The 15,498-nt window shown below is 43.6% G+C and overlaps 1 long non-coding RNA gene across 1 annotated transcript in view; it reads right to left on the reverse strand.

The window, feature by feature from the left end:
• LOC121133202 overlaps positions 1-9,561 on the reverse strand; it is a 30,642-nt gene extending 21,081 nt beyond the window's left edge. Inside the window, exon 1 of the long non-coding RNA XR_005869994.1 lies at positions 9,395-9,561. This is a non-coding gene — a long non-coding RNA (uncharacterized LOC121133202). The remainder of the gene's footprint in view (positions 1-9,394) is intronic.
• Between the last annotated feature and the right edge of the window lie 5,937 nt (positions 9,562-15,498).

Genomic DNA, 15,498 nt, shown 5'->3' on the forward strand with positions numbered 1-15,498 from the left:
GTCCTGGAGCTCTCTGGAACACAGCTAGGCGGATACTCACTGGCTTCATGATACTCCCTTTTCCTTCTGTCTTTGTTGCTGGCACCCAGGATGGCAGTGTTTCAGTGTAGAAGTAAAGGATGAAGATGTGGGCATCTCAGATCGATGGAGTCAAACGACATCATAGTTCAATTCCGTCTGTGACGCCTCTGCTTCTACCTCACCACTGCCTCCACTTCCAAAGCACGCTACCTCTTTTCCTTTCGAGAACAATAACGTCTCCAGTTCCTCCTAAGGCTCCAGGCACCCTTGTACACCGTGTTCCCTCTATGTAAAAAGTGCTCTCAGGAGATGTCCAAGGTCAGGGTTTGGCTATTCATATCAATTGAGGTGCTCAGGTTTCCCTTCCTGGGGACATTTGCTCTGTGGACCTCAGCTTTCCTTGTAGAACAAAAGCATCTATCTTAGACGTCTAAGGTAGTTAGAAGATGGAAAGAAGGTCCTTGCCTAGAATTTGAAATCAACCCAAACAGTACCTCCTCTGCTTTTTGCACTGCACGCCATACGTTGCCTTCAATAGAAACAATGTTAAGGGCTAAGGCCGGATGTGAAGATCCAAAATTCAAGTTACACTTTTCTCAAAATAGAAAGCAGGAAAAAGCTTGATGCTGGTCTGAGTGCTAGGATCCCAGCATGTTGACGGTAGAGGCGGGATTACTGGAGTCCCAGGTCTGTGTGAAAGTAGCTGGGTATCTACAAATTACACTATCTCTCTGAGTCTTGATTTCTTCCTTTCCATAATATTCCAGCTCTAGCATCACATAATTCCAGAGACAGAGTTAAAAGCAATCTAGATGAACCCAGAGCTCCAGTCCTCACACGTCGTTGGCTTTGACGAAGGTGATTATAATGCAGCTTGAGAAAGCTGCTTTGTCAAACCTTGGCCTATACCTCAGGCAGAGGGTGCTAATGTCCAACAGATTGCAGATGCCCCCGTGACAAGAACTCTGCTCCGTTTTAAAGGAAAGTATATTGATTTATTTTTTGGAATAGCCATCTTCTAATGCCTATGACTTTGAGCCAAACAAAAAAATTATGAAGGTTCAGCTTAGTCTTATAAATTTTTAAATCAATAATTGCTGCCTGGAAGAACCTTGCCATCATAGTGGTTCAAAAAAGCAGATACAGGGGTATTTGTGCTGATATCAGATGCACAAGTTAAATCAAGCCGTATACAGGGGTCACTCCTACACAATCTGGCTGTGTTATACCTAAACTAGAGGATGGCCTCTCAGACACGGATTCTGTCTCTGATACTAATCGTAGATAAGCATTATTTGCAAGCTGGGATCCATATCTGTGTTGCTATTAGATCCAGTGCATGCTCTGCAGTGCTGCCTTGGCTCTCCTTTCCTTCAGTCCACTTGCCACCATTTTCCTGAGTAACAGTTACAACTGGCTAACTTACTGCTGTGAAGAAAAAACCTTCACTGATTGGTCATTCTCCAAGCTGCAGCCAGAGTATTCTTTCTAAAACACAAATTTATTCACATTTCTCCTTATTCAAAAAGTCGGGATGGAAGTGTATCCCAGTGGTAAAGCACTGTTCCTGTATGTGCAAGATCTCGGGTTCCATCCCATCAATACACACACACACACACACACACACACACACACACACACACACACACACAGAGAGAGAGAGAGAGAGAGAGAGAGAGAGAGAGAGAGAGGAGAGAGAGCCAGTCTTCTGAAATTCTCAGAACATACCCTTATTTTCTTTTCATGTCTGTAGGCTCTATAGTGATGTCTCTCCCCTTCATGGTCTGAGGTATGGTATTTGGCAAATGTCCTAAATGCCCTTGACAAGAATATGTTCTTCAACTCTTTTGGTGCATTGTTCAGTTAGGGTAAGTTGTTTAATAATGCTGTTCAAACTTCTGCCTCCTTAATGATTCCTTTCCCTATCTATTTTATCAGTTGTTATGAAAGAAATATTAAAATAAAAATTTCATCTATGAAGGCATACAAAATTGATGGGTTTGAAGATTCAATATTATTTTTAGGATATTAGTTTTCACAAGTTGATATATGGGTTCAATGTAATTTCAATAGAAACTCTAGGGGACTTTTTAAATTACTAAAATGTTAAAATTTACATAGAATACAAAGTAGCCTAAACAATTTAAAAAGAAAACAAAGAGCAAATCTTTGGCACTTGTGTTTCCTGAATAAAGTTACTGTAAAATCATAACCATCAGTTGGTTGTGGTATTGACAAAAATACTGATGACTAATAGTTAAAAAGAAACCCATATGTGTGACCATGGATTAAACTCCATGGTGATTCCCTTGTAAAAAGATTGGGTAGGGATAACAAATAGCTACTGGGGTTGGGTGTGACTCGATATTTCTTGAAAATCATAATGCTTTATTTGCAGTAGACCATATATCTAAGTACAAAAAGAAAATATGAAGCTTCTAGAAGAAAATGAGTATTTTCTCTATGCTAAACAATCATTTCTTAACAGAACACAAAAATACTTAATCATGGGGCAATAATAAGTTGTATCTCTAAATTAAAACTCTGGCTTTTGCTTCACAGAAGGTTCCTAAGAAAACATCAGTGTTAGACAGATGGGCCAGTGGTTAAGAGAGCTTGCTGCTCTTCCAGAGGTTCGGTTCCCAGAACCCAGGTTACATCCACCTGTGACTCCAGATCCAAAGGAGCCAACACCTTCCACAAGCATCCATGGCACATGTGTGCATATGCATATAAAGATAAAAGTAATTCTTTTTTAAAGAAAATAAAAAGCAAGCTGCAAAATGAGAAAAAGTATTTATAAAACATATCTAGCAAAGGACTGCATGAAGAATTCATAAGTTGTTCCTTAATAACCACAGAAAGCAAACAGCCCAGCATTTGAAATGGGCAGGCAGCATGGGCAACATTTAGCAAAATTCTCACGTTGTTTGATCCCATGTGTCTCTAGGTGACCCAAATGAATCCCTATCTCTTTTTGCACACCTTCCTTTACCCTAATCTAACCTGCAACCATCACACTTTTTTGTCTTGTTGACTCATCTGTATGTTTTGAACAAGTTAGAATCATATGTATCTTTGTATTTTCAATGCCTGTCTTGCCTCTGTTAAGTGACCGGCTGCTTCAGTTTCTATGATTGAATATGTTTCAGAATCAAGAATCTGTCTGTGTATATTAAAGCAAATTTGCATATTAATGGTATGACTGTGATTGTTTTCACATAAAGCATTGAATCTTGGCTAAATTTTTGATACTTCAGTTCATAGAACATCTTCAATTTTCTACAGTCAATTAATATCTTGATTTTATAATTGTCAATGCGGAGAACTCTGCTTCGCACAAATACTATAAAATGGTGGTATGTTTAGTACATTCAGGAAAATGGAACTATTGCCATAACCTCAAGTCAACACTTATGAAATGGTGAAATTGAACTGGGCAGTTGGGAGTGGGGGGTAAAGGAGAATTCTCTCTGGGTTCCTTACTACCTGGAAGCTTCCAATCTCAGCATTGTGAGTGCTGGTTTGGACTCTAGAGATGTCTTCTAACTTCCCCATGGCCACCCTCAGTGGTGTTTCAGGACACTGATCCCTGACTTTGTCCCTGTGGCAGAGGCTAAGGGCAGGGGAAAAGGTACCATGTATTTCCCACCAGAAGCTCCTGTTGATCCATCCACCATGCTCAGACAACCTCAGGCCCTAGACCCAACTCTTCATCGTGAGGCACAAAGATTTTGCAGTGTGGTCCCTGGAGGCCTCTTCAGTTTTACAGCCTGCCTTGCTCCCTACATTCCCTTCTGCAGCCACAGTGACAGGTGACAGCTCCCCCAAATATACCTTGTCTGCTCTTGCATGAGCTAGGCCCTCTGCCCAGCAGCCCTTTAATCTAATCCCCTAGCTCAATTCATCCTTCAAAATGAGATTTCATCAGCAGTAGGAAACTTTCCCTGCACATCCTTGGTTTGAAGCATCTCATAGCACATACAGAAGTGGCCAGTTATTTGTTTGCTCCTTTATTCAATAACATATCATGTTGTTAAGCCCGTTAAAGGGTATTAGGAAGTATCAAGCCCATTGGGCCTCAGGTTTCATAGAGCTGATAGGAACATAGGAAGATCTAGGCAAAAAAAAGTAGGCATATGGAGTATAGTCTAAGGAACCATCTGTTCTGTGGCACTATTCTTGGAAGACATGAATAAATGTCTATTCATCCCATACGGTGGATTGACAACAGTAATAATACCATCAAAGTCCAACTTCATGAGGCAATGAGTGTATTACGGGAGTATAGGTAAGGGTGTATGGAAATTACAGATAACATAATGCATCAGCATCACTGAAAGCCCATCCTTCCATGGGTGACAAATCATGAAAGCTGTCACTCTCTGCACAACTTGCAATCAACTGGGCAAGTTTGAGAGTCACTTCTCTTCAGAAGGCCTTATTGCTTATATAACCTTATGGAGGGAGGGGTCTTGTGACTCTGGTAAGCTTCAGGGACTTCCTGAGTCTTCTGAGATGTTTAATTTTTGAGTCTTAATGCTCCCCACCCTTAAACTTCTTAAGTCTTAAAGAACTTCCCAGTGCTGTGGAATGTTTTGTTTTGTTGTTGTTTTGGAAACACAGTCTCACTATGTAGCTCTGGTTTATCCAGAACTTTCTACACAAACCAGGCTTGCCTCTACTTCACGGATATTGTCCTGCCTCAGCCTCCTGAATTCTGGCAGTGAATGGAATGCTTACGTTGGGAGGAAATTGTTACACAACATCATTATACTCCAGGCTTGCAGGGCAAAGGAGGACTTCCAATGGCTTTTGCAGATGAAGAAATAATAGGATATAACTTCTCTTAACCTCTCTTGATTCATCATCTACATTTACTGAAAGATGAGATTACAGAATAGGCTGAGAGGGTAAAGCAGGAGAAACAGGAATTCGAGGCTATCCTTGGCTACACAAGTTTGACCCAGCCAGGGCTACATGAAACCCAGTCTCAAAAAAAGGAAGAGGATGAGGTGGTAAATGATGAGGAGGAGGCTAAGGAGAAGTGGGTGAAGGAAAAAAGGAAGGAAAGAAAGGGTGTGTGGAGGAAAGAGGAAGAAAAAGAAGGAATCATTTTCTTCTGGTCATCTCATTTTTTTAAAAAACTACATTTTTTTCAATTTTGTGATGTCATCCAGGGCAGACAGTTATCGTTAGCAGTTATTATGCATGTTTCATGTAATTTTCAAAGCTTCCTGAGTATTAGACTAAAGGAACACAGTTAAGAGCTGGTTCTGAGGCTGGACTACCTGAATGCCTATGGCCAATGAACCACTTACTTGCTTTGTGACCCGAGCCAAGCATGAAAACTCTCTGAGTTGAAGTTTCTCCATTGACAAAATTAGAATAGCAATGGTACCCACCTCATTGCTTGCTGTAAGGACTAAATGAATGATTCTATATTACAAAGTGTTGAAAGGAGTTTAACAGGCACAACCAGCATGCAATAAGGGTAACCATTCTCGGTGAAATATGCAAATGACTAGACAATGCTGCAGACACTTCTCCACTCAGCATTACTCCATGTCTCCCTACCTGCCCCAGGCTTACATTACTCACAGCCTAATGAAGAGTGACTGACAAGCAGTTTAAATGTAATAGCAAAGAGCCTCAGGCATCCTTGGTTATTTTTCTATCTGTTATCCAAAAGGAAAGCACTGAACTATTTCTCAGGTCTGGAGAGGTACTTCAGCAGTTAAGAGTGCTGTTCTTCCAGGGGACCAAGGGTCAGTTCCCAGCACCCACAATGCTCTATGAACCTAGAGGATCTGATGCCTTCTGGTCTCTTCAAGTATCAAGCATTCACATGGTACATGAACATACATCAGACAAAAAACATCCACAATACATAGATTTAATCATTAACAATTATTGAAAATCAAATATCTTTATACTTCTCTCCATATCATTTACCAAGTCTGGAAAATCCTCATAGCTACTTTTTGTCTTTTATTTTTTCATTTCTTCTTTTAGAAGTAAAGTTTTAATTGGTTGCATATCTGATCTCTTCTGTAGCCTGTAAGCTTGCTGCCTCTTAATTGAGACTGGACTTCATAGACCAAACACTGGTGTTCAGTGCTCCATGCCATCAGTCTGGCATCTACATTCATAGCAATCTACCCAAACCTATCCTTTCAGGTCAATTTTTTTTGTAACTTCTACCTCAAATCTCTCTGCCTGCTATCTAGAATTATAGGTGGGCATTGATTATGAGACATGAGCGGAGCTTGAGCTGAGAACAGACCAACATGCAGCATTTTTCTCTTCCAAGTCCCAAATGGAAGTTTAGCACCCATCACTAACATAAGAGTGGTGAGCAGAGGACCCAAGCGCAGCGACCAAAGAGAAAGGCTCAAGTTGATTTCCTCAAGGCAAAACCATCTCTGCCCCACACAGCGGGCTGTCCAGAGAGGAAATGAAGAGAGTGCCGTAGCCAGTTCACCATCTTAGACGATCCAATATTCCTGGTCCACTGTCAGAGCATGGATTTGCCATTGGTCTAAAATCTGACCAAATCTGTGATGCGTAACTCTTCCTGGAGCAGGAGCAATATGGAGTCCTGGTGCCTCCCTTTCCCCAAAGCCCATCCCTCACATTGTTGCCATCAAGAAGGTAGATACATGTAGTTAGCATACCAAAAGTTACATTTTCTTATGCTGAGGATCATCACACAAGGTTCACACTCTAAGTTCCTACCTATGGTCCTAAGCCTACCTCCCTAAGGCTGTTCATCTGTGTGATGTATCTTAAATGAGGTCCGGTATCTAACAAAAGTCTGATTTGAGGGTCAGAATCCTGGGGGAGATTCTCCAGCTGCAGGGTGGATCAAGGTGACATCTCCAGATGTGTAGAGCACAGCTTTACTCTTGGTCTCTGCTTATATACTGTTTAGTGGGAGTCATGGGGTCTATGACTGTGTCTGGTTATCTTGAGTGGGTCCTAGCTATCAGGGGCATCCTTGAGTGTAGTGGGGATCCTGACTAAGCCATTTTCACATGTCTAAAGTGAGCATTTTACCATGCTCATTACATATGTGTTCCTGCCTTTTTACTTATGTTCATTATTAACCATGTCTTGACTATCCCCCCCCCCCTGCTTGCCTGATGAAATCCTACTTAATTATCAAGATCCAGACACCTTCTGCCTCCTGATCACTTCACCACAAATCTGCACCATGCAAGCTCTAACTGCACTGATGGCACTTCTAATTACATGCTTATCACCTCCTGCCTTGCCTTATTAGCCATGTCTTCTTGAGCAAATATGTTGACTCCAAGCTGAACTGACAATTCTTCATGCTACAGATCAAGTCTACTTGCAAATCTGGGGAAGTTAATTAAAATTCCCTGCTTCCATTTTTTGACTCTAAGATCAGCAAAGCTTGATAATTGTTTGTTGATATGTCCGATGTTTTATGCATTAGGCTCTAGTCAAAGGTTTCAGAGTGATGATCAAAGATGGCAGAAATACAAGGATGTTCACTGTTGCCATGTTTACAATGGGAAAATATGGGAGTCAACCATGATGGGTGAATGGAAACTCCTACCCATACATGTTGAAAACCTACACTGGGTAAAATAATAAGCTAGATGCATGCAGATTAACATGAAAGAAATCTAAAAACAACACTAATGAAAAAATCACCCTTTGTATAATGTGTCACCACACTACCGACTCTTTTCTTTTTTTGTATGTTAGTTGGTTTGTTTGGTTTTTGTTTCTTTTTTGTTGTTTTTTGTTTAAATGTTATTTAATTTTTGTGGGTAGGTTTCAAGGACAGAGGAGGATATGAAGAGACAAGGAGGTGAATGGGGTCAGGATGCACGATGTGAAATCCACAAAGAATCAAAAAAAAAAAAGATAAAAAAGTCACCCTTCAGGGGGGCATGGGAAGATGGGAAGGAGAGGGAACCCGGATTGATATGTAAAATAAGATTGTTTCTAATTTAAATTAAAAAAGAGAGAGAGATAACCAACCCCACCCCACAAAAATCATCCTTCAGAACAGAACTTGCCATGTATGTAAGGTTTTAAACCACAGATAAGAAAATATATTCTTCCCCTCGTGGGTTCATGGATAAAAGTGGCTATAAGAATATGCATGGGAAAGCTAGGCATGGTGGTGCACACCTTTGATACTAGCATTTAGGAGACAGAGGCAGGTGGATTTCTGTGAGTTCAAGGCCAGCCTGATCTACAGAGTGAGTTGCAGGACAGCCAAAGCTGTCTCAAAACCCCAAAATCCAAAAGCAACAACAAAAAGGAAAAAGAATATGAGTGAAAACCAGGTTGAAGATGCTGGAGAAATAGCTCAGTGGTTAAGAGTACTTGCCTCTCTTCCTGAGGACCTGGGTCAATTCCTAGGTCCCACAGGGCAGCTCACAACTCTCTAACTCCTGTTCCAGGCATCTGATGCTCTCTTCTCCTGGCCTCCTTGGCACCAGACATCCACATGGTGCTCAAGCATACATGCAGGCAAAACATAAATACAAATAATAAAATAATTATAAAAGCCAGGCTGAGAAAACAACCACCCCTCAACTGAAGAATGGATAAAAAAAATGTGGTACATTTATACAATGAGTACTACTCAGCAGAAAAAAAAAAAAAGTATGGGATCTTGAAATTCACAAGCAAATGGATGGAACTAGAAGAAACCATCCTGAGTGAGGTAACCCAGTCACAAAAACACAAACATGGTATGTACTCACTAATATATGGATTTTAGACACAGAGCAAAGGATTACCAGCCTACAGCCCACTCCGCCAAAGAAACTAGGAAACAAGGAGGATCCTAAGAAAGACATACATGGTCTCCTGGAGAAGGGAAAAGGGACGAGATCTCCTGAGAAAATTGGGAGCATAGGGGAAGGGGAGAGGCAGTTAGGGCATAGAGAAGGGGAGAAGAGGAGGGGAGAGGAGGACATGAGGGAACAGGAAGATTGAGTTGGGGGAAGAATAGAGGAGAGCAGGATGAGAGATCCCATAATAGAGGAAGCCATTATAGTTTTAAAGAGAAATCTGGCACTAGGGAAATGTCCAGAGATCTCCAAGGTTGACCCCAACTAAGAATCATGTTACAAATATGGATTCTAGGGCTGAGGAAGAATCAGAGTTGGTAGAGTGATCACCTAGCATGCATAAAGCCCTGAGTTCAATCCTCCATACAACATAAAATTAATTAGTCACTCCTGTAATTCCAGCACTAGGTGGGTTGAGGCAGGAGGATCAGAAATTCAAGGTTAGTCATGGTTACACAGCAAGCTGGATGCCAGCCCGGAATACCTTAGATCCCTCTTTAAAAATATAAATGTGTAAATTTGAAACTCACCGTTTCGTAGCATTAATGTATGGAAATGAGCGCATACTGTGAGCCAGCAGGTCGGAAGTAAGGTTCTGGGTTTTTCCTAAGGTCTTAGCTGACACTGAGCTGTTGCTGCACTGCACACACTGGTAGTTGACAAGAGAGTAGATGCTGTTGATGTCTGCTCTGGGTCAGAAACCCTACAGGGAACAGCAGGCTTAGGGTTAGGGAATGCACACACCCTCTAGAGAGTCATAAAGGAACAAAGGTCATCTGTTATGGTTCTACCTGATGCCCTCAGAGGCTGCCACTAATGAGAACCACCCCCACCCCTCCACCCCTTCCCCCCTCCCCTACCTCCCCCATCCAAAAGGTGGCAGCTAATAGATGACAATGTCCCCTCATTTGCAAGTCCTTTCTGACAGTGAGAGTTCCCTCAGCTTCTGTGTTGCCAAGCAGAATGGGGAGGATGGGGGCGGGGCGCATAAAGGATGGGGTGGAGACCAGGAGCTGCCAAGGTTTTCCCTAACCCTGAGAATCTGCAGTTTTGATTCAGGACAGACAGGCTGCTCAAAGGAGACAGTGATGGGCTGCAGCCTCGCCTTAACAGCTCTCCCTCCCCTTAGGCCACATTTTTCCAAGCCATTTGTCATTCCATCTCTGTCTATTGTGCATTTGGATGAGCCATCCGAAGCCGAAGCCGGCTTCCCTCCCTCCCGAGGGTCACAATGGGTTAACACCACCAATACCAGCAGCAGCAGAGGAGAGTGGTTTTAATGCGAGAGGAATGTTGACAGATTTGTACAGGAGACATAATTAACTCAGTGCTCTGGTTTTCCAAACCTCCTGGCTTTCCCACAAGTCTTAAAACAAACAAACAAAGAACCTGCTTCATTCGTCAATGGTTTGGCTGTGAGCAAAATGCTCCCACTGAATACAATTGAAATTTGGTATCATTTGGTTGGTTTTGCTGCCAGAGAGACTCAATGGTGCTAAGCTAGTCTCTACCACTGAGCTAAAAGCATGGCCCCTGGTCTCTTCTTGGAAAGAAGTAACACAGATGCTGTGGAGAGTAAAACACTGTACTGACACCTGCCCTCCTGCCACCCATCTTCTTGTGACAGTCTAGCTTTTTCAAGTGCTTCTGAGCTGGGCAAAGGCCACTTATCAAAGGCAGAGAGCTCAGAAGTACAAAGGAGCGCCATGCCGGCCTCAGCAACAGAGGCGGGCGGGGCCTCTGTATAGAAGGAAGGCAAGCTTGGAAGACTGCTGAGAATAGCAGGCCCGCACTCGCTGTCCCTCGGAGACGCTCCGTGGCCTTTTCAATACATCTGTGACAGAAGCTTGCTGCAGAAGGGCCATCTCTCATCTCTGAGCCTCTCTGTAAAACAGGGTGAGCACATTTGCATAACAGAAAAAAGGGACAGATTGCCACTCCGGAAGGACCCGCTGGACACCTGTCAGGAGTACTAAAGAAGCCAGGTGGTACTCCCTCAAAGTGGGAAATGCTTCACGTCCTGGTGTTGAGATGGTTGAAGGAGAGGCCATGTGAATGTGGGCCACGTCCTGACAACAAGCCTTCATCTCCTCTCCTCTCCCTCACTCCATTTCTGGTGCCTCCGGACTGCTGGTTCCTTTCACACAGGATAAAGAATGTGGGTCTCAGGAGCCCATGAACATTTTTTAAGACCCTCTCCCTTACCTGCGGCCCCTTCCCATATCCCATGCTCTCACCCACCGGCCTCCAGTGTGGGTTCCAGGAGATGTGTTCCTGTACGCAAGTCACATTCGGGCCACATAACAAGCAACATTATTTTCAGTAGACAGCGCTGAAATCACGAAGTTGGAGGATTCTAATTCCAGCCCAGCGTGAGTTAGGCTTTGATGACTGCCTGGGTATTACACTGCTTCTGGGAACATGAATTCCAGATGAGCAAACCAATCTAGGGAATGTGACTTGATTTCACTTCAGAATGGGAAGGAAGCGCTCATCTCCCTGGACTCCATTATCTAAGGCAATCGTAGGGGCTGTGAAGCGAATGGAACATGTGTGGGGACGGCCAGTGGAAATGCACCTTCACAATTTTGTATGTTCCCTTGGCTGTAATCCACGGCACTAGTGGCTGAGCCAGAGAACAATAGGTTTGGCACCCAGCTTCTTTATGTAGAATGAGGGAAGTTCTGCTCTGCCTTAGAGATGTCTGGGGCCACGAAGACAAAGAATCGGAAGGCGGCTGACAGGACTCAGAAGAGGGGCCATAGTGTGATGAGCAGAAAGGGACAGGAATTTGACAGAGAGGCTCTATGTAATATGAAGGTCCCTGGTCTCCAGCAGCTCCAGGCAGCCAGTGGGGGAGGAAGAGCCTGGAGAGTCCCAGCTTGGGAGATGGGAGCAAGGCCAGAGCTGCCTGCTGGTGACTCAGAATGGAATTTTCCTCCCAGACAGGGAACACAGGTGCTGAGGTTTCTGTTGTTATGGTTCATATTGGTCTTCTATTGTTCTGTCTCTTTCTCACACATACACACAGACAATTAGAAATAAAGCAAATCGTCTTCTAAAAAGATGAGTGTGGGAAGAAGTGAAAACTACACAGCTCTGGAGAGCACCCGCTCTCAGCAAAGCTGTGGTGCCTAGCCATGGGGTCATGTGAAGCTGAGGGTCGTAGCCTTGGACCCAAGGAAGCTACTGAGGAAGCTAGCTGGGATGGAGGGGAACCAGGCTCTGGCTGCCAGGCACAGCCACCCCTGTGCTAGGGTGGTCTACAAGCTAGCTCCAGCCATTGGTTGCAAAGGCTCATGTGGGCCAAGCTCAGTTTCTTCTGCACATGAGCAAAATGGCTCATTTATTTCTGACGAAACACCAGGTGAGAGTCTAATAAAATGCCTCGTTAATATCTGACCCTTTGTCACTATTAAGCAGGAGTTGCAAGTCAACTACCCCATTTTTGAAAGACTGAGACCAGCGGAAGATTCCCAATTCAAGGGTGGTCAGTGGTCTTGATCTACCCTAGACCTGTGCAGTCTGGATCAATTAGTTAATCACTAGCGTATTCTTCACTGAGGCAGTGACCCTCTACTGGTTATCTTCAGGGTTTGTCTGTTTTTAACCATAAGCCCTCTTGGGAGGTTGATGTTGTCTGTGAATACTCACTCTCAAACAGACACCCACAGGCCTCTACCTCTGGTAAAGCCCCGGGACCTCATACTAAGAATTCCTGCCCTAGTGTTTCACCCATGTGGAGCTCTCCTATCTGTCTCTGGAATCAAATCTTTCTGCTGCTCTAAAAATAGAAACCATACCCAGAAAGAAATTACAGAGCTGTATGCCAGAAACTGACAGAAACGGGGAGCAAGCAGTTCATCTTCCCACCTGCAGGCAACATAGAAAATACCACCACAGGCAGGAGGGAGGCCAGAAGCTTGCAGGGTACAGCTCTGCCTGATAGTTCATCTAAACGCTCCTGCTTTGAGACGAACCTGCTGTCAAGTCTAGTGGGCGCCACCGCACGGTCTGTAATGCCAGCATGATAGATAATGAAGCAGGTGCACAAGATCAAAGCTAGCCTGTGCTAATAGTAAGTTTGAGGCCAGCCTATTTAGGAAGACTCTGTCTCAAAGTAACAAAACAAGGTTAGCCTGGTTTCTTTAGTCACTTCTAGGGAAACAATGAGGCAAGTGCTCATCCTAAAAAGGATACTTGGAATGAATGAACACACACACACACACACACACACACACACACACACACACACACAGGAGTGGGGAAGAGGGGTGGATAGGGATTTTCTTTAGGCAAAATAAGCAGCCTCTGGTCTCTGCTCAGAAAACCTGGACCCCTGGCCTGAACTAAGATAGAGACACAGCCAATGAGACTCTGGGGAGCAAAGTCTGAAGGGAAAGGAGAGGCTGGGCCTCTCACAGATTGTTGGGAGACAGAGTAGTGAGTTATCTTCTTTTCTTGGTGACCCAACACATGGGGCCAGTGAGATGGCTTGGTGAGTGAAAGTGCCTGCCACCAAGCCTGATGACCTGAGTTCAATCCCTGGGACTCACACAGAGACAGAAGAGAACTGACACCATCAAGGTGTCCTCTGGTATCCACATGCAAGCCTTGGCACAAATGCACCTCTCCCCTACAATAAATAAATTGTAAAACTTGTAAGTGGGGAGCTTTGCAGCCTTCGCTAGAAATGCCTGCCAGATACATCATGTTACCCCACAGCCTAGTTCTCATTAAAGCTTCCTGTTAGTTAGAAGTAAAACTTGCCCAGAATTCTTGAAACCAAATATATGCATGACTGCCTTGTCTTCCCAAAGCAAAACTATGCAGTGAGTTAAAAAACAAAATAACAACAGCAAAAAACCACCAGTGAGAATAAAACCGTTCGTAAACCAGTGTCTGATCACAGGGGTTAGGAAGAGATGACTCTGAGAATAGTTTTTGTCGAGATTATAGTTTATTTAAGAAGGACTTTGGTAAATTGTGAAACTTCCTAAAGGAACCAGAATCACAAAATCAGTCAAAGTGAGGAAAGATGCAGTAAGTTCCCGGAAGAACTTAGAGGGTGAAGAAAAAGCAGACTCGGTGTATTGATTGTTCATGTCTGAGCTTTGACCACCTGAGCTACATGAGGTTTGTGGAAGCATGGGGTTTCAAAACTTTTATGCCCTCTCAGGTCTCCAGCTCCCTTTGGTGTGTGTCCTGAGCTGGCATCAGTCTCTCCTAAGTATCTCAAGTAGAGACTGCTTGAGATTTGGCTATTCCCTCCATGAACAGCACACTACCCACAGGAAATTCACCAGCTCCACCACACAGTCTTAGCTCAGGGTTCTTCAACAGAATGCCATATAGTGAAACAGAAGGCATTCACTTCCTACGGTTCTGGAATCTTGGGGACTCAGGCTCAGCGTGTCACCAGACGGTGTTTGGTGAGGGCCCACATCCTGGTTTACAGGTGGCCATATTGGCATTGTGTTCCCACCTGACTGAGGGCAGAGAGAGGGAGTAAGCTCTCTGGTGTCTCTTCTTCATAAAGGCTCTAGTCCTACTCAGAGATTTCCACTCTCACAACACAGTTACCATCTTCAAATATCATCATCTTGGGGACGGGGTTCCCATTTGGGCTTTGGGAAGGACATTCCCCATTTATAGTAGATTACTGTGATCTGCATGTGAAATGTCTAGCACAGGTTTGAACACTTGGTCCTCAGCCAGTGGTGATGTTGTCAAAGGTTGTGGAACATTTAGCAGATGGAACTTGACCTGAAGAACTGGGTCCTTGGTGGGTAGGCCTTGAGGTTTGAGGGCGTGGCCTCACTTGCAGATCATTTTCTGTTTCTTGACTACAATGTGTCCAGTGGCTCTCCTGCTCTCACTGCACGCCTTCCCAGCCATGATGGAATGTATCCCCTCAACCTGTAAGCCAGAACAAACCTTTCCTTCCTTAAATAGCTTCTTGACCGAAATTTTGTCATAGCAACAAAACAAATAGCATACAGATCCAATTTTACTAAAAAAGTAGCTCCAGTTAATGACGTGGTCTATACTGAAGTCCGTTTCTGAACACTTAAGATAGTGAAGCATACTCATAAAAGGCCAATTCTTTTGAGGGAGTTTAATAGCTCAGTCAAGCAAAACATTGAAATATTGGGTCCATCTACTCTCGCTACATGATATTAAGCTCTCATGGTTAGAAGACTTCTGAAAATTGTCCTCTATCCTCCATGCATTTACTGTGGCATGCATACCCATAGGTACACATCTTGCACACATCCACAATAATAATTAATTAATTAATTAATAAAATGTAAGTGTACAAACATTTTGGCGTAGAACCTTCTTTAAAAAAACACAAACATCATGTGTTCTTCCACTGTCCAGACCAACTGCTCTGGAGAGACCCTGTTGTTCTAAACCATGATGCAATGAAGGAAGAATGAGAAAAGACATGGAAAATATAGTTGGACAAATTATAAGGATTCCTTAGAAGGGAGCATCATCATCACTGCCACATCACAAGGAAAAATCATTTCTGTGCCCTTTAAGTTACTCCACACATGGGGCCCCGGGACACAACTACAAAAGAGTTGTGCCTCCAGGCAGCTTCACAGGTGGGACTCATTGTGTCAGT

The sequence above is a fragment of the Mesocricetus auratus genome, unplaced genomic scaffold (genome assembly GCF_017639785.1).
Source record: "Mesocricetus auratus isolate SY011 unplaced genomic scaffold, BCM_Maur_2.0 Super-Scaffold_100020, whole genome shotgun sequence".
Taxonomy (NCBI): Eukaryota; Metazoa; Chordata; class Mammalia; order Rodentia; family Cricetidae; genus Mesocricetus; species Mesocricetus auratus.